General features: G+C 33.5%; 1 long non-coding RNA gene across 1 annotated transcript; it reads left to right on the top strand.

Annotated features, from left to right (window-relative positions):
• Positions 1-956: 956 nt before the first annotated feature.
• LOC145004171 (uncharacterized) lies at positions 957-4369 on the top strand. Its single transcript, XR_013662304.1, has 3 exons — positions 957-1164; positions 2003-4045; positions 4136-4369. It is a non-coding gene; the product is annotated as an uncharacterized LOC145004171 (long non-coding RNA).
• Positions 4370-20484: the final 16115 nt, after the last annotated feature.

Genomic DNA, 20484 nt, shown 5'->3' with positions numbered 1-20484 from the left:
TTAAATAGGGTACAAACCCTAAAAATTAGAGTTTTCCTTTCCAGCATCTACTCGTCGAATTGGGACTCCTCAACTCTTTGAGTAGAGTCCTTAACTTGCGTCCAAATAAATCTCTACACGACGAGTTGCATCTCCCCAACTCATCGATTTTAAGTCCAAAATCCTAAAATATTGAGAAATAAATAATACATGGACTAAGCGTTACTGCTTGTGTGGATCTTACCGGGGTCTCCCATCTCATCGTTTTGAGGAGCGGGGGTCACACAGCAGGGTATGCCGCTTTGAAAATCGTTGTGTGCAAAGTGGAAAAACATGAGAATACACGCATAAAAATCGACATGTGTTTATACCTTTTGCATTTGATACCTTTGGTTTTCTCGCACCAGAGGTGCTGGAGCTCCTCAACAGAGTCCAACTGGTCATACATTCTAATGTTATATCTCCTAAGTTCATATATGTTGTTTTCAAAAGAATTAGTTTTTCCATCCAGAAAGGGATAACGGTGCAACTTGTTGCCCGTTTGACTTCTGTCGATATGTATTGACTTTTTTATCATCGTAAAAAAAAATACTGCAATTGCTTGTTTGTTTTAGTCCACGAAATTGTTGTTGTAAAACGTCGGGTCCTTTACTTAATACATGAATCATTTCTTATCAATAAGACTTTCATACACATTTTAGGTAATTTTAAGATCACTCACATTCTTCTATTCATCTTTCTCACTCTGGACATCCATTATCGTGTTGTTTTAGCCCTGTCGAAAATACCCTTTACCCGATTTACCCGCCTGATTTTTTCGGGTATCGGGTAAATGTTTTCTGGTATTTGGGTAACCCGATTTTTTTTAGGTCAGGTAAAGGGTATATTTCTTAGGTTTCGGGTCTACCCAATTACCCGATTTATCTTTAACAACTAATGGGCCATTTATCCATTTATGGTAATTGGTATGTCTATGAGTGTCCATCCTAATTCTCCTCCCAATTCCCCTTGTTCTATTTTCTGATTTTCTCTACGTATTTGATTGTTTACATAAAAAAACCCTTGTTGCTCATCATTGGTCGCCAATCGTCGTCTCCGGTCATCAATCATCGTCGCCGGTCAGCAGGTAACGTCTCCGGTCATCAGCATTCAGCTCGTCGTCCTGTCATCATCTCATCGTCGCAGGTTAGTTCTTGTTCTATTGACGGTCATCAATTATCTCCCTATTCTTGTTTCTTCTTCACTATGTAGTTTTATTGACACCCTTTTTGGATTTTGACATAGAAATAATCACAGAAACATAGAAATAACCTTTTCCTTCTTCAATATCTTCTTGTGATTTTTGATATGAAGACTCCAAAAGTTGAAGCTTTACCCCTCGCTAGAGCAAGATAGGGAGGGCTGCAGTTGACCTCCCTTACAGAAACATAGAAATAACATTTTCCTTCTTTAATCTCTTCCTGTGATAGTGTGATTTGTTCATATTCTTTTTTCGTTTATGAAGCTGATAATATATTTTAAGACCAAATTCTTGAAGCTGATTTGTTCATATTCTTTTTCCTTCTTGCGGTTGACCAAATTCTTGAAGCTGATAGTATATCAAAGACCAAATTAAAAGGTTTTAACTTAATCAATTCAGTCATGTGATAGTTAATATGTTTCAATTCTTTTTTCGTTTGTGATATTTTACATGTGTACAAGGCTGCATATTTCGTGGGGCACATGATATTTTACATTTGTTGCTTGTTTCTCTCCCATTTTTCTCAAGTTTGGGGAACATAAAGCCAACATGTTTTTCTTTTCTTATGGCCAAATCTTTGCATCTAAATCATATGGCATTTTGAAAAACCACACATTAACATGACACATAATACTCAAAAAGTTTTGTCACTTCTTTTTTATGAAGGCCCTGGTTTGATCACTCCTGTTCTGTGATATTTTCCTGTTTATCATATTTTTTTTTCATGTTCTCTTTTTTTTTTCTTGATTTTTATGTTTCTTAACAGTTCTTTTTCTATTTTAGATGTCAAAAACATATGATTATATTGAAGTGGAAGATGAGACGATTGAAGTTGAAAACCCAACAAATAATCAAGTTCTACTAGAAAATGTGAGAAAAACTAAAGAATTCAACCCACGATCGAAAGTTTGGAACGAATTTGAAAGATATAAGGATGAAGATGGTGTTCAAAGATACAAATGTAAGCATTGTGGTGGCGGGAAATACAAGTGCGAATCAGGCGCTTATGGGACCAAAAATCTAGGTTATCATTTAACTAAATGTAAAGTTTACCAGGCTAAACGTAGTGGTGGGAAACACAACTAGCTTTCCAATATGGTGATGAAAACAAATTGTCAACTTGGAAATTTGATCAAAATGACAGTCGGAAGGCTCTAGCCGACATGTTAGTAGTTGACGAACTTCCATTTAGCTTTGTAGAAGGTGCAGGCTTTAGATATTACAATAGTGCTACTTAACCATTGTTTAAAGTGCCATGTAGAAGTACAAGCACAACGGATGTCCACCAATTATTTGTAGAGAAAAAGAAAAAATCCGTGACTTTATTAAAAAAAATGTTGGTAAAATATGTTTGACTACCGATACGTGGACTTCTAAACAACAATCATGTTATATGTGTCTCACCACTCACTTTATTGATAACGAATGGAAATTGAAAAAAAGGTGTTGTGTTTTTCTTCTCAAGAGAGTCCCCATGGGGTTTATATTGGAAAAATGGTTGAAAAGTGTTTAATGGAGTGGGAAATAGAAAATGTTTTCACAATTTTTGTTGACAATACAAGTGCGAATGATGTGGCAATTGACTTCTTGAAAAAAAAAGTTTTCAAAAATCCAACAAGTGTCTTCTAAATGGGAAATGGATGCAAATTCGATGTGTTGCCCACATTTTAAATTTAGTGGTGCAAGATGGCATAAAAAAGTTGATAAGACGGTTGAGATAGTTCGATGGGCGGTTAAATGAATTAGGCAATCGCCTTCTAGAATTCATAAGTTTATCGAGTTTGCTAAGGTTGCTAATCCCGGTATAACAAAACACTTGAGAAGAGATGTGCCAACAAGATGGAACTCTACTTACCATATGTTTGAAATTGCCAAAGCTTAGGAAAAAACTTTTGAAAGATATGATCTTGAGGAATTTGATTTTCGGTATGAAATTGGAAAGGCGGGTTTGTCGATACCTTCATCAAGCGATTGGGAAAGGGTTAGGAATGTATGCCATTTTTTAAAACCTTTTTATGATGTTACTTTGAGGATTTCCGGGACACTTTATGTGACATCAAACACGTGCATTGAAGGCATATATTCTATTCGTACGCTCTTGGATGATGCTATTTCCGATTCTAGTATTTGTGATATTGCATTGGCCATGAAAATAAAGTTTGACAAGTATTTTGGCGACATAGAAAAAATGAATTTATTGCTTTACTTTGCTTTGATTCTTGATCCGAGGAACAAAGTAAAGTATTTGGTTATACTACTAGAGGATCGTTATGGAGAAAAAGTGATGGAGGCTAAAAAGAAATATATCATGGATTCTATGTATGAATTATATAATGATTATATTAGAATTCATTCTCCATGTTCTACTTCAAGTACTACCGAGTCTACCACTTCATCATCGATATTAGGGAAATGCCAAAACCCGGATTTTACAACACCTAACCCCCATTGAGAAATAAACTAAGAGAAAAGATGAAGACGAACATAGTTGAATCAATTGGGGAGTTAGAAATGTATTTGCAAGAAAGTGTTGAAGACGACTCAGAAATGTTTAGTATTTCTGATTCTATCATTGATGGAAAGTGAATAGTCCAAGATTCCCGATTTTATCATTGATGGCAAGAGATGTGTTTGCCACTCATGTCTCAACCGTGGCTTCAGAATCCGTTTTTAGCACTAGTGGGAGGGTGTTGGATCCGTTTAGGAGTTCTTTGACTCCTAAGATTGTTGAAAGTTCAATTTGTACACAAGAATGGATTTGGGGTAACATAAGTGACACAATCGATTATGAAAAAGATTGGGAAAAAAATCAACAAATTAAAAAAGGTAATTATTTATCGTTTATTATTTTAATTGTTGTAAATTTTAGATATTTTCCTTTTAATAGTAACATTATTTGACTTTTTTTTTATATAGAATTGAGCAAGATGAAGTTGTAAAGGTGCAAGAAGAACAAGTAGGTGCAAGAAGACGAGTATATTTATGAATGTCTTTTGGAACTTGGCGTGTTATTATTTTGATACTATGTAATGGTTTCTATGTTTTCTAGATTTACGACTTGAGTTTTTTTTTTGGTAAATGCAAAATACATGCATATACATTGATATCAAGTAATTTAAATGGTTGACTTTGGTTGTTATTATTTTTTAAGTATTTGTTTTTTTAACATCTTATTTGATTTGATTAAATTGTTAAATGAATACTTGATATCTCAAATATTATTGCGTAAAAAATCTCAATGTACAAAGTTTGAGCACAACATAATTATTTCATTAAATTTATTTTTAGGTGCCATTAAAAAATTAAAAAAATTAAAAAAAAATCAGGTAACACCCGAATTCCCTTACCCGACCCATTACCCAAACCCGATTTACCCGAATTTAATTTGGGTTAGGTAACGGGTAATTTTTTTTTATGAAAAACCCGAATTACCTGAAACCCAAAAATTTTACCTGATCAACACCCCTAGGTCGTTTGGTCCATAGGAATAATTACAAGATCATCACCTATAAATTAAAGTTTGTATACCAATTACTTTTTTTATTCACTCGTCCTGCAACCAAAGAAAACCTAAAAATAAAAACCACTGAGGAAGACATGAATGCGGCCATGAATCTGATATTTGCTAACAAAAAAGCACTAAAAAACATAGGTAGGGTTAGTTGTGGATTCAAGAACAGCTAGGATTTGTCGATTTTTGAAGATAATGATTAATGAGAAGAATGTTGAATCTGAATTGTCTTATGGGTTGGTTATGAATCATGTTTTCGGTTTTTTCTGCACTTCCACAGCTTCTAAGAATATCATTTGAGATTGATTCGGGATAAACTTCATTCACGAGAGAGCGAGTGTCGATGTATTGTGTTCTAAATGTCTTATTGACTCTGGTTTCGAAAATCAACCCCCCAAATCCCAGGTCTCAAAGCTTCGATTATGTGTATTCATAGATAATCAGGTTGGGTCTCGTGTGTTTTGTTTCCTGGGTTTAGTTTTTTTTTTTTTTTTTTTTTTTGTGTGTGTGTGTGTGTGGAGAGATAGAGATAGACCCTCTTAGTTTTTTATTGTTTAAATAAATAGATAAGCTTTATATTTAAAAAAAAATAAAAGAAAAATAGAAAATAAATACTCCAATGGTATTAAACTCATTTCAATTTACCAGGGAACAAATCCGCAACAAAACTAGCTCAAAATGATCACGAAAATGAAAAATATATAATCTCTAACAACATAGTGGAACCAAATCAGAATATTTTTTTTTTCTTTTCTTATTTGTACCTCCCGAACAAAAGTGAAACGAACCACAACTAATTTTTTTTTTTTGGTGAAACGACCAAAACACAAGTCTAAAAAAATTGAAGAATTTTTTTTATAGTTCTTGACGTGAAGAACAAGAACAAAAAAACAACTATTTTTCTTTTCTTGTTTGTTGCTGTGGAACAAAAGTAAAACAAAAAATACAATTTTTTTTTGTATAAGAAAAAAACTAAAAGCCCAAAAAAAATTAAAGAAATTGTTTTATGATTGTGTTGACGTGAAGAATTTATGCCATACAATGTGAAGTCTTTAAGATCAAATGTGGAGTAAAGTTACTTGAAAATAATCCAAAAGTCATGGAATCTTTAAGAGCTTATCTCCTGCCAACAAAAAAATATATGTAATATTTATTGATAAACAATGGTTTGGTAGAGCTATCTTCTATTGGAATTGAGCATTTTCGTTATGGCACTGAACAGAGAAGATGAATGAGTAGATACAACTACAAAAAAAAAAAAAAAAAAAAAAAAAAAAAAAAAAAAAAAAAAAAAACGAACAAAGTATGTTCCAAAGAGGATGATGACGACAAAGGTTTTTTTTAGGGTTTATAAACTAATTTCTCCCATTTAAATGATATTAACTGTTTTAACTATTTACCATAATTAAATATAACTAAGATTACTATTATGCCCCTTTCATATTTTATTAATTGTTTAATTATTTCTAAAATCTAATTAAAACATTTCAACCTCTCTCTCTCTCTCTCTCTCTCTCTCTCTATATATATATATATATATATATATATATATATATATATATATATATATATATATATATATATATCCTCATTCTAATAAAAGAATAGGTTTAATCTCTTATTAACAAGTGTCATACAATTAAAACACCTCATTAATGCTATATATCCCTTATTATGCCACTTGTCAATCTATTAATTATTCATTTCAAATTTCAAATTTAAAATTTTTTCACTCTAATTACATTAAACTAACAATTGATTTTTTTATTTAAATTTCAAATTTTAAAATTTTCCATTCTAATTATATTAAATTAATAACATTAGATTGAAAAATAAGATATAACTTCATGTATTTATTTAAATCAACGATTATAATTTTATATAACTAAAAAATATCTCTTAAATAATAATTTATTAAAAATAGTTAATTAATAATTTTGACTTTTTATATGAAAATTTAATTAATTTTATAACTGTGGTTTTCACGGGTTATAAACTAGTAAAAGAATAGTCTTAATTAATACACATTTTATTCTTTTTTTTGCCATGTATCACCCTATTAAACCTATTAATTAATGCATGTCACTTATCAACATATTAATTCTCTATTTCAAAATTTAAAATTTTCACTTTAATTACAATAAATTAATAACAATATAATAAAAATTAAAATAAAATTAATACAAATTATAAGGTGATATAATTTCACATATTTATTTAAACTAACGATTATAATTGATTAATAATTTTGTGTTCTAACTATTAAAGTTTAATTAATTTTGTAGTCGTGGTTTCACGGGTTATAAACTAATATATATATATATATATATATATATATATATATATATATATATATATATATATATATATATATATATACTAGGCAAGTCCCTCCGCATTGCGTGAGAATAGAATTATATAATTAAAATAATCACTTTTACCAAATTATTATTTAATATTTTTACTTTGAAACAAAATGTTAGTAGTAAAGCAAGCATATAGTTAACATATTAGTTTTATTAAACATTGTAGTTTAATTTTTAAGTCATTGTGATATATACAATTATTTGATAATTTTATAAACCGTTTAAAATTGTGTAAATTATATATCAAATGAATGATAATATAACGGGTAACAAAACGTATGAACAAAAATATGAACTGCAACTTTTAGTAACATAAAAACATAAAGGGTTTAGATCATTTTTGGTCATTTAACTTTTATTTTTTGCTCATTTGGTCACGTAACTCTTTTTAAGTTTTAAAAGGTCATCAAACTTTTGGTTTTGTATGCATTTAGTCGCTTAACTTTTGGTTTGGTCACAGTTAGTCACTTAACTCTTAAAATTGTGCCCATTTAGTCACTAAACTTTTAAATTTTTTCAAAAGTTTAGTGACTAAATGAACACAATTTTAAAATGTAGGTGACTAAATGAGCACAAATCTAAAAGTTAAGTGACTAAGTATGACCAAACCAAAAGTTAAGTGACTAAATGAGCACAAAGTCAAAAGTTTAATAACCTTTTAAAGCTTAAAAAGAGTTAAATGACCAAATGAGCACAAAACCAAAAGTTAAGTGACCAAAAATGACCTAAACCCAAATAAAAAAACATCTATTATAACATTTGTATTAAATATATATATATATATATATATATATATATATATATATATATATATATATATATATATATATATATATATATATATATACAACGAATAATAAAAAATATGAAAAATAAACACTATAACTTTTAATAACATAAAAACATTAAAATATCTATTATAACATTTATATTAACTCTTTATATTTAAATCACAAATCTTTTCAAATACATTAATGTTTTTAATAAGCAAAACTTTAAAACCTTATAAAAGAAAGGAAAATAAAAAGTTATTAGTGATTACTAATTAATAATCATAATTTAAAAACTCTTGATTTGTAACTAATAAATATAAATAAATTAGAAAACTCTTGAGTTGTAGTATGAGTTTCAAATTAATACGGTACTTGGAAATGTATATTTATTATTATTATTATTATTATTATTATTATTATTATTATTATTATATTCATCTAAATAATTGGTTTTGATGCATCATTTTAATCCCTTCAATTATTAAACGTAAAGATATTTAATTATATATTTATAACATACATATGTGCATATAAATGTTAAGCAAGTCACATATAATATATATATATATATATATATATATATATATATATATATATATATATTTCATAAATGTTATATATAATTCTTGTCGTAGTAATATGAATAAATTACTTTCATATAAAAAATATATAATGATAAGTCTATCATAATTACATATCAAATGTTCAAAATTATGTTATCTTTTAAATATGTTGTGTAGGATAACCCAAAAAAATAATATAAAATAAACATAATCAACATAAAAAAACTACAATCAAATAAATAAGAGCATTGAGTGGTTGAATATATAAATAAAGATGTTACAAAAACATACATTTAAATCAAAAGAAAAAACTAACATTCGTCAACTTTGCTCAAACAAAAAAACCTATATCCATTTTATGAATCATCTTACTTCATTTAACACCGTTCAATTATAGAAATATGATGATAATTCTTCACTAACCTGCAATCAAATATTTTTCTTGAAAAAGAAGAATCATAAAGATATTCCAAGTAAAACATTGATGTTTGGAGAATCACATTGAAGATTGAGTAATACACACAAATCACATATAAAGATTAAATGAGAAACTAAATATAAAGAAATAATAGAAAAACTTCATTTGTTTTGGTTGAAAGAAAAAATCATATTACAATTATCATCAATGCGACATAACTCATTTCTTCAAATCATCATATTTGGATCGTGAATGCTTCAACTATATGAAAACTTTTGAATCACAATATCTTCAAATCCTTCTTACATGTAATATTTTATATATCATAAAAGACACAAAAGATTGACCTTTTTATAGTAAACTTTTCACTAAATGCTAATTAAACATAATATAAATTATAAAACTTTTAAATGTTAAATCACAATTAATAAAACTTTTGAGTTGCATTAGTTAAAAAAGGGAGTTTCAAATGAATGTGGTTTGAGAAAGTTAAAAAATGGGGCTTCAAGTGCATGAGATTCAAGAAAAAATGCTAGCTTTATAAGTATGTATAATATATATATATATATATATATATATATATATATATATATATATATATATATATATATATATATAAACTTCGACTATGTGAATAAAATGCTTGTTCATTTGGTTTTTTCTTTTTCTAGATCCAAATTTACTAAATTCATATCATATTATAGTTTTTGTAACACCCATAAAAATCAAGCCAATTCAAAACTTCAAATATCCAAAAGTCATTAGTTATTACAAAATATTTTCAAAATAGTTTGATATCAGAGTATCCCAGAAACCATAAGTCAAAAACACGAGCATGTGTACAGTCACGCCTTCACCTAGCCAATACATCTGAAGCACCTGAAACAATACATCTGAAGCACCTGGCGGCGTATGGCGGTGGTAGTGACACAAGAAGGTAGCTACCGATGGTGTTGACGGCGGCACAACAACGACTGACGATGGCAACATCATCGACACCTACATCTTCACGAGTTCGGCGCACGATAGCTGCAACCCCGGTGGTTCACGACCCACTCCTTCACTATTTGCTCCGTCTCCAACCTTCAATGGACCTCCGAATGTCGCTATGTTCCCGATAGTGGTGGTTTCGCAACCATGGCGGAATAACGGTTGGCGGACGAGGGCTTACAGGATCAAATCGGTAGCGTCATATGCAAAACACCGCATGGCAGCGACAGATGAGATCCAATAGCGGCTAGTTTGACCGGTCTCTCCCATGACCACAACGACCTTAACTGCCATCACCTTCGATCTCCAAAACTGAACGGTGACGGGTGGCAGCTTCACCCTTAGTGGGGTTTCCTTCAGGCATTCACAACGACACAATCGTCATGGATTATGGTGGTGATGATTGACGACTCCGGCAACGGTGGTGCAAGGTGTCTCGGCAGAGAGGGGGTATAGCAGCGCAGGAGTCGAAGAAGGGAATGATGGCGGCTGGAATTACATTTCGGTTAGGGTTTGGTTGCATGAGTAGGTTATGAAAAAAATATATGGATGATAACAAGGGTGACGGGTTCAACCCATGCCCAGCTACCAACATTCGCATACATTACACTTCTAGTCCCTCTCCTCCTATTCTTCTCAAATTAAATCCAAATATTACCATTCAACCCTGAACATTTCAATATCCTTTCCATTTAAGTCCCAATCTTACTAAACAGCCCCTGACTCTTGAAAACTTCACAAAATAAGTCCCAAAATTACACTTTAACCCCTGGAGATTCAAATCTATATCATTTGGCACCCCTAAAACCAGCACCCTACTAATTATTTGATTTTTGGACTATAATAATAGAAGATAATATTAAATTTGCTTCTCGGGTTCCGAGTTTAACATTTTAATTATTACATTTAAATGGGATGTTACAACTCTCCCCCACTTAAATTTGATTTCGTCCTCGAAATCGTTTCTTATCATGCCTTACATGCCACACAATTTGAGCAACATAGCCACAATTACGAGCTTAACCCCGGCCTTTCCAAGGCAACCGTAACCAACCCTCACATGGTTCTAAAACCTGAACATAAACGAATCCCTTGCAATATGATCACGTTTACTCAATCTGAAATCTGAAGTCTCAAGATGGTCTGGCTTCCTGACAGACTACCCACACTGGATCATTGTCGAATGCATTGCACTTAACTCCCAACTGGCTACTTAACTTCTGATAACCTGAGGTTCCCACTAGAAAACAGAATCATAAATCCCACACTGCTAACTATGATCCTTTTCTTGACAAGAGATTAAGTACTCCTTCACGAGAGACTCGTTCTGGTAATCCCTTCCTAGTGATATAATGAACAACGGGGGTGTAAACTGGGAGATGAACCCTTTTTGGATCAACAAGACAATGTTTCCTTTAGTTTCCAAACCACATAAATATAATAACCGACTCATAAGCACAAATACTCATACCTGGCCCAAATCAGCCTCGGGTTGGAATACCAGGCATGCCTACGACGGGTCCAATCATCCCTAAGATGGAATACCTTCGTATAACGCACATGTTTGGCCCAATCAACCCTCGGGTTGGAATACCAAACACACTATATCCAATCAATCATAGGGTCTGGTCATCCTCACGATGGAATACCCTAGATTGGAATACCACTATATACATAACTCGGGTACAACCCATAACTTGAAATCTAAGGATCTATCCTTGCATCTCATCTAAAATCCTTTGATTCGTCACAACCGAGTACCACATCTGAAATACTGGGTTCCGGCCCGGTCGCGGAGCTAAAGGACTCCCACATAGTTGTCTCACACGACTTCCGAACGAAATCCTTCCCATGAACTAGTTACCACTAGTTATCAAGCCAATGCAACTCTAACAACCTACTGATCCAACCGATCAGATCCGTGCGTCAAATCCCATCGTTACCAAATCCACGACTAAAAGCGATTGCTACATGACCAATAGTGGCCTTACATCACAAGCAACATTCAGCAATCCATTGCTTCCTTGGTCTCATAACTGTAGTAACGTTCCTACAACCTTATCACTGGCTTAACCAGGTCTAATCCCTCTGGGGAAACCCATAAACCAATCCGTGAATTTCCATATCCTCACTGCTACACCCGAACTGGTGGTTACTATTGTCCCTTCTACGTCCTAGTAACGCTCTCATATTATCTTCCAACTTAGTGAATGTTGCGGCTACACCCACATACATACATCACTCTAGCACTATTTTCTAACCTTGTGAATGCTACGGCTACCCCGTAGTCTTACAACACTTCCCATACTAAATGATCGATAGTGAATGCTACGGCTACCCCCGCAGTCTTACAACACTTTCCATACTAACTAATCGTTGGTGAATGATACGGCTACCCCCACAGTCTTACAACACTTTCCATACTGATCGAACTCGCGCTCGACCTAACACACCACAAAACTTAATTCATGTCTATAATCCCAACCTGATATCCCCAAGTCCTGCTATCAAGCACCGAGAAGACGTGATTTATATGTTGTGGATTTTACCGAACTCCCAACTTATACAACACTTAAACCAACCAGTCCCTAGGGTTGTCTTCATTCCTGAAAACGATGCAAAACTTATCCCAGTTTCAAAACCAATCCTGCTTCTGCATTCCGGGACAATTCTCCCCCACTTAGATTCAACTATGTCTTCACAATACATGAAAATTTTAGAATTCCCAATCCTTCTCACTTTCCAACGTTCGATCTGATGACAACCAGACCTTTCCAACTAGTACTCCTTTACTAGCCAACCCTAAATGATCACATGCTTCCAATAACTAAATGAACACTTCCTGAATCCTAGGGAAACCAACAGTCCCTAATGCTCAAATGACCCCACCCCCAAATATTGAAGTCCAAAGATAGATGCTCTAACTAAAGTCTCAACAACGAGCTACTTCCATTGGCGCTTACCTCCGCCAATCAATAATGGTTACTAAAACCACTGAATCCTGACAGTGTTGAATAACCAATCTGTGGGACTCTGTCCTCAGACCTCCCATATAATACCTTCTTCCCAAAGTGCTCCAACAAATATCCCGCTCTCGGCTCTAGAAATCATATCATTCAGGGTCTCGCACCCTGACTCACTCACCAGCTCGATCATCCATATCTGAATTGTAGTAGTTGAAACAACCTCTTCCCTAAACCGGCCACAAACTACTCCCAAGACATAGTCTCCAATCCCCAGAAGTGCAATAGATCACACAATCAATCCTTATCGTCAAATGCAAGAGATCTAATGTGAATCGGATCTTAACTCTTATAGGTCAGAATGGTAATCGCGTATGCCTCACAATATAATCATACCACATCGACCAATCTGCGCTCACCAACGGTGAAATACTGTCGCCAGCCCATGTGACTAACTAACCCGAGCTGGAACACAACCTGACCCTCGGGTCCTAAGTATGCTTGCTATTTCGAGATCGAAAACTGAAAGGGCACAATCCTTGCCCTGTAAAACGACATTCCAATCCACCATTTAACCATTCTACTTACAGCTGCAAAACCCCATCTGAACATAATCATCAATCCTTTCTGGAGTCCTCGCGACTCACATTCTGACCTCGAGCAAAACCCCCAAATCCTCAAATCTAGAAACTCATGTGCTAGACTCTCTCGCTCAACCCGCGAAATGTAACGAGTACAGAATATATCCCTGGTCCCAAGTAAATGCAACCATCTGCTCATTAGAATATGTCCCAGTAACGAGTCCTAGTACTGGAAAGTTCGACCAGCTCCTCTCCCTGCCGTCGTTACAGCTGATATAGATGCCACGGCAATGGTTGCATATCGCTCATCGAAATACTCAACTATGACGATCTTAATAGACCCACACATCTCCGGAAACTGTCTGCAGATAGTCCCCAATCACCTCCTCCCGGATGATCTCACTGACACAGTCCCCTGACAATGCCGACCTATCTTGGCTGCCAACTCCCGATCCTAACCTGGATCCGGTCTCAAGATGTCTCGTAACCACCATTCCAGTAAGACACCAGAAAGATCTCTAATAATCCATAATATGACAGGGGACCAACTCCCTACCCAACCCTAGGGCTTGTGACTTCCTTGCTATGTGTATGGCTCATGTGCTTTCAATAGTAAGAGCCCATACTACCTTCCACACCTACCCATATTTGTCTCAAGTATCACTAAAACCCCCTACCAATATACATAAACATAGTGGGTGCTCAGTCCTCATTCCTAGAGGAATGCTAGATATCTCATAACTGGCCTCCTGGCCTCTCACAACTCACCCGTCCATGAAATTTCCACCAACCCTGTAGTACTAATGTATGCTAGCCATACATAACGTTGGACCCTATAGACTTTTGAATATCCAATCCTACCCTAAGCCCTAATAAATAAGAACAGAACATAAGGCCAAATCAAACATTCTCAGGGTATAAGATCTTAATTATATACAACCGTGATGCATACACAAGCAACTACAGTAATGATGTTAATCTCATATAAGGAAAACCCTAGGCTAGAAGGCATCATGTAATCAGGCAATTCTATCATGCAATTCCTGAAGACCCCTAGCCTATTACTCGCATGCTATTTTAACATATCGCATAATCAAATAATTGCATGATATTTTGGGGTCTACTTACTGGCTCCTGCTGATCGTATACTTCGCATCCTCTTTTACTTATTTTGAAAACCATTTAAATTTATTTTGAAAATATTTCCTTGTTTTGAGACTGGATTCACACGAATGTTCCTCCAATTCACTCAAACCAAGGCTCTGATACCAACTTGTAACACCCATAAAAATCAAGTTAATTTAAAAAAATTTCAAACATCCAAAAGTCATTAGTTATTAAAAAATGTTTTCAAAATAGTTTAATATCAGAGTATCCTATAAACCATAAGTCCAAAACACGAGGATGTGTATAGTTACACCTTCGCCTTGCCAATACATCCAAAGCACCTGAAACAATAAACTGAAACCGTAATCACAAAGCTTAGTGAGTTCCCCCAAAATACCATACACACTACAATACATATATAATCACAAACAACATATTATGGGTCCAATCAACCATCAAGTTGGAATACCACAGGCCCACAACCATCAGATTGGAATGCCAACATATTATGGGTCCAATCATCATCGGGATGGAATACCCTGCGCCCATAACCAACAGGTTGGAATGCCTACATACTATGAGTCCAATTATACTCGGGATGGAATACTCTTGGCCCACAACCAACATGTTGGAATGCCCATGTCTATTGGCCTCTGCACAAAGCAGATAAGTCTCAACTGCTAAACAAACATGTGCACATATATATAACCGATAATCACACAATAGTCTATAGACAACAATTGATCTAACGGATCATACTACATACTACATAATACCATCTTATCTACCAGGATACCGATCTAACAGATCATATTGCATACTACGTAATATTATCATACCCTCTAAGATACCGATCTAACAGATCATACCACATACCACATAATATTGTCCTACCCTCTAGGATACCGATCTAACAGATCATACTAGCATTACATAACCAGATAACAATCCAAAGGGTCGGCCTTGGTGCCTTAGACCCTTGAGTATAGTGAGGATAACTCACCTGACACTGTTGAAGTAAGATAAAACTCCAGCTGCATGATGATAGATTCCTGAACTGTCAACATCAAACAATACTCAATTAATAATTGGGTTCCAAGCCCAAGGTCCAAATCACACTCCAAAGACCCAAAAGTCAAGTAATAGGCCAAAGCCCAACATATGGCTACATTTTCCAAATTGGGCCCAAACCTTTACATGGTCATAATTAAAGGCCCAACTACTTAGTCCAATCCAGACATTTGGCATCTCCAATGGCCCAATATCGTATAATCCTCAAGGCCTAACTATGGCCCATTTACGACCCAATTTTCCAAATTGGGCCCAAACCCTCATATGGGCCTTACCCTAAGCCCATTAACATATTCCATTCCATATGATTATTCTTGGATGGACCATTTATAATCCAATTACCAAAGCCCAAAGTATAGGCCCAACTCAAGGCCCAAGTGAAATACGGTTTTCACATGAAATGACAATTAGGGTTAAGTGTTCTTACTTAACCCATTAAGGACTTAATCCATTAAGGGTTTAATTCATTAAGTCTATTAGTGCCTTAGGTTTATTTGCCAATGATTAGAATTTATTATTTCAAGTTTATTAAATCATTCTCGTGTGTGTGTGTCCCGATCAAATTCCTAAAAATTAGGGTTTTAAGCCATTAGGGTTTTCCAAACCCTAATAAGGGTTTCCTACCCAATATTAGCCTATTAATCAATTGGTTGGGCTTTTAGGTCACTTTGGGCTTTATTGGGGTTCTATTGGGCCCAATAGGATTTCATTGGGCCCATTCTGTCCAATCGTCCCAAACGAGGTCCAAATGCAATCAAAGCACACTGTCACTCGACACGACGGCCGACGGTGGCAGGAGCGGTAGCCACCACCCTACAGTGGTGGTTTAGACTTTTTCTTTCATTATCCCCATACAAATTACAAAGTAATTTACAATAATATCTAAACAACACACACACACACACTCATAAAATAATACACACACACAGCTACCCCTTGTGGTGGCTGGTGGTGGTTCATGGTGGCAACCACCACCTCACGATGGTGGTGGTGGCTTTTCCGGCCAAATAAACACCCAATACCGCTTCACTATAATGAGCACACGCACACATAAGTCTTTTGTTTGCTAAATAAGCCCAACCACCCACATGGTGGTGTTTGACGGTGGTAGTGACACAAGAAGGCAACTACTGGTGGTGTTGACGGCGACACAACAACAACTAACGATGGCAACATCATCGACACCTACATCTTCACGAGTTCGACGCACAACAGCCGCAACCCTGGTGGTTCACGGCCCACTCCTTCACTCTTTGCTCTGTGTCCAACCTTCGGTGGACTTCCGAATGTCTCTATGTTCCCGACAGCGGTGGTTTCACAACCATGGCAGAATAACGGTTGGCGGACGAGGGCATACACGATCAAATTGGCAGTGTCATATGCAAAACACCGCATGGCAGTGACAAATGAGATCTAACAGCGGCCGGTTTGATCGTTCTCTCCCACGACCACAACGACCTTAACTATCGTCGCCTTCGATCTCCAAAACTGAACGGTGACGGGTGATGGCTTCGCCCTTGGTGGGGTTTCCTTCGGTCATTCACAATGACACAATCGTCATGGATTATGGTGGTGATGCTTGATGACTCCAGCAACGGTGGTGCAAGGTGACTCGACAGAGAGGGGGTGTAGCAGCGCCAGAGTCGAATAAGGGAATGGTTGCGGCCGGAATTGCATTAGGGTTAGGGTTTGGTTACATGAGTGGGTTATGAATAATATATATACGAAGGATAACAAGGGTGACGGGTTTAACCCGTGCCCAACTTCCAACATTCGCATACATTACACTTCTAGTCCCTCTCTTCATATTCTTCTCAAATTAAATCCAAATATTACCATTCAACCCTCAACATTTCAATATCATTTCTATTTAAGTCCCAATCTAACTAAACAGCCCCTGACTCCTAAAAATCTTCACAAAATAAGTCCCAAAATCACACTTTAACCCTTGGAGATTCAAATCTATATCATTTGGCACCCCTAAAACCAACACCCCACTAATTATTTGATTTTTGGACTATAATAATATAAAATAATAATAAAATTGCTTCTCGGGGTTCTGAGTTTATCATTTTAATTATTCTATTCAAATAGGATGTTACAGTTTTTAAAGCTCTTCGTACAAAATACAAATAAGGTTTTACTTGAAAATAGCAAGTTTGGTTCTTATTATAGCAAAATTTTCACATTTAGAATTTCTACCTTAAAATAATTTTTGATTAAACAAGTTTTATTCTTCATAATTATAAACTTAAATTATTGGTAAATTTAAGTTACAATTTTGATCACTTTCTATATTTTAAAGTTACATTTTTGGTCTCATACAAAATTGTTTTTATAGTTTTTATTTTTTTAATATTATTTTTTATTTAAACGATGATTGATACGTTTAAAATACATTTTCAAACTCATTTTGTATGTATCATCCATACATAATTTTTTTATTCAAAACCTTATTTTATACTTTTATGATTCACTTTGTAAATAAGTTTTTCGCCACAACGTGCATAAATTTCTCCCAAAAACCTTATCCATGTCGAGATGCTTTTTCAACATATTGGGATTCCACAACATTGCGCAAAGGATCCAAACCCTAGTATATATTAATTTCCAAGTAAGGTGTCACTCACAAAATTACTATTCATTAGCTTATACTACTCTCAATCCAAAACACACCAAGATACAAGGTTTCCGGAATATATTATAAATTGTGAAATATGCATTTTTTTTAAAAAAATAGCAAGTTTGATTATGCTAATAAAAAGATCTTATATTTACATTTTCTCCTCTAAATAAATTTTGATTAAAAAGTTTTTACCCTTCATAAATCTAAAGTTAAATTATAGACGTTTTTAAGTTATGGTTTTGATCCAGTTACATTTTTGGTCCCTTGGATGATTGTTTTTATAGTTTTTATTTTTACTACTATTACATTTTTATTTAAACACCATAAACTTTTACGCGTATTTACTGTGGTATCACCTTATAAAATTAATACGTTCAAGATACACTTTTAAACTTTTTTTTTTCTACCTCTTCCAATATAATTGTTTGGTTCGAAGTTTTATTTTATATTTTTATGGTTCATTTTACGCATCACTCATTTGCTAAGTGAAACAAAAAAAATATAAAAATAAAATTATAATCGAAACACTTTGAAGGTTTAAACTAGGTTGAAAGTTATCTAAAAATTTCTCCCACGGAACCTTATCCATGTTACGCTATGTTTTTCAACTATCGAGTTTTCACAGCAACGTGTAGAGGGTTCAAACCCTTGTATATATTAATTACCAAATATTGTTTGTGAGGGATAATCACTATTCATTAAATATTGTTTGTATAAATTTTAACTCGAATCACTAAGTATAAAACACTATTCATTTGTTTTTACTTTTACTATAACCAAAACTACAAAATTCATATTATATTACTATTTTTAAAACATTTGATATAAATTGCAAATAACCTCTCTATTCAGAAATAACAATTTTGAATCTCCTTGCAACAAAATTTTATATTTATACTTTTTCCCCTCAACTAATTTTGAATTAATTATTTTCATCCTTAATTTTTATAAAATTATATTATTGGTATTTTGTAAGTTGCGATTCCGGTCCCTAATTATATTTTAAAGTAACATTTTATGTCCTTTGTATAATTTGTTTTTATAGTTTTCATTTTCATTAATTATTTTTTTATTACTTGTTATTTGTAGTATTATACCAAATATGATATATTTTCAAATTTTATTTTTCACAGCATCTTTCATACATAATTATTAAGATATAAACTTTATTTTTATACTTTTATGGTCTACTATTCAAATGGTTATTATGGGACCTTTAATTTTTTAAGCATCCTACTTATGATCATATTTCTTGAAGATGATAAAAGATTAACAAACGTTGAATGTAATTACAGTTGTTCTGTTGCTTGATTTTATATGATCAAAATATGTTGGCTCAAGATCATCACCATAAAAGTGCATAAATTAGCATCACTATGGTAGAAAATAACATTGTAGTTTGTAATTTTGGGTTATGGTTGAAAGTAACTATGTTAAAAGTTGTCTCAAAATTTCTCCACAAACCTTATCCATGTTGAGCTGCATTTTTCAATATACCGGGTTTCTGCAGCATCACACAGACGGTCCAAACCCTAGTTATTGTTATTTATCAACAATATTATGTATCATAATTTTCAAATAATATCATTATAAATACATACAAAACTTATGTCTTTGTAAATTAATAGTTTTTTACAAGTATTTTATTAGTCATTATGATTATGATTTGAAATGTCATTATAAATACAAACAAAATTTCTATTTTTATAAATTAATAAATTTTATAAATATTTTATTAGTTATTATGATTTAAAATTATCAATAATGTTTTTTCTAAATCTAGTAATAATAATAATCAAAACAATGGTCAATTTGGGAATGATATCATTATTTTCATATTTTGTATGAAGGAAGAATATAATATTAACAAAATTACAAAAATGGTCCCTGTGGTATGTATTTTTTTTTTGGGTTTTAGTCCAAACCATGACTTTTTTGGATTGATGATCCTTTTGAACTAGTTTCATTGCGTTTTTGGTCCCTCTGAATAGTGAAATGACTGTAATACCCTTGGATTATTTATTTTTCATTTCTTTCATTTTTAAAAATCTAAATACTTATTTATTTATTTAACTAATTAAAAAAAAGTTTCTCTCTCTCTCTCTCTCTCTCTCTCCATCGTATACCCCCACCTCCTTGTCCTTTTTCTTTTTACCGAAGATGAACACTTCATCTTCTTCATCTCTTCCTTCTTAATCAAAATTCCACATCTACCCACCAAGTTATCATCTACAACAACCGCTATAGCCCAAAAATCAGTTACATTCGATGTTGGTAATACCAAAAAACCCGGATT

This window comes from Lactuca saligna, chromosome 7 (assembly GCF_052625555.1).
Source record: "Lactuca saligna cultivar CGN05327 chromosome 7, ASM5262555v1, whole genome shotgun sequence".
In the NCBI taxonomy this organism is placed as follows: Eukaryota; Viridiplantae; Streptophyta; class Magnoliopsida; order Asterales; family Asteraceae; genus Lactuca; species Lactuca saligna.
Note: the sequence above shows the minus strand (reverse complement) of the source record. Positions and strands in the feature narration are given on the sequence as shown.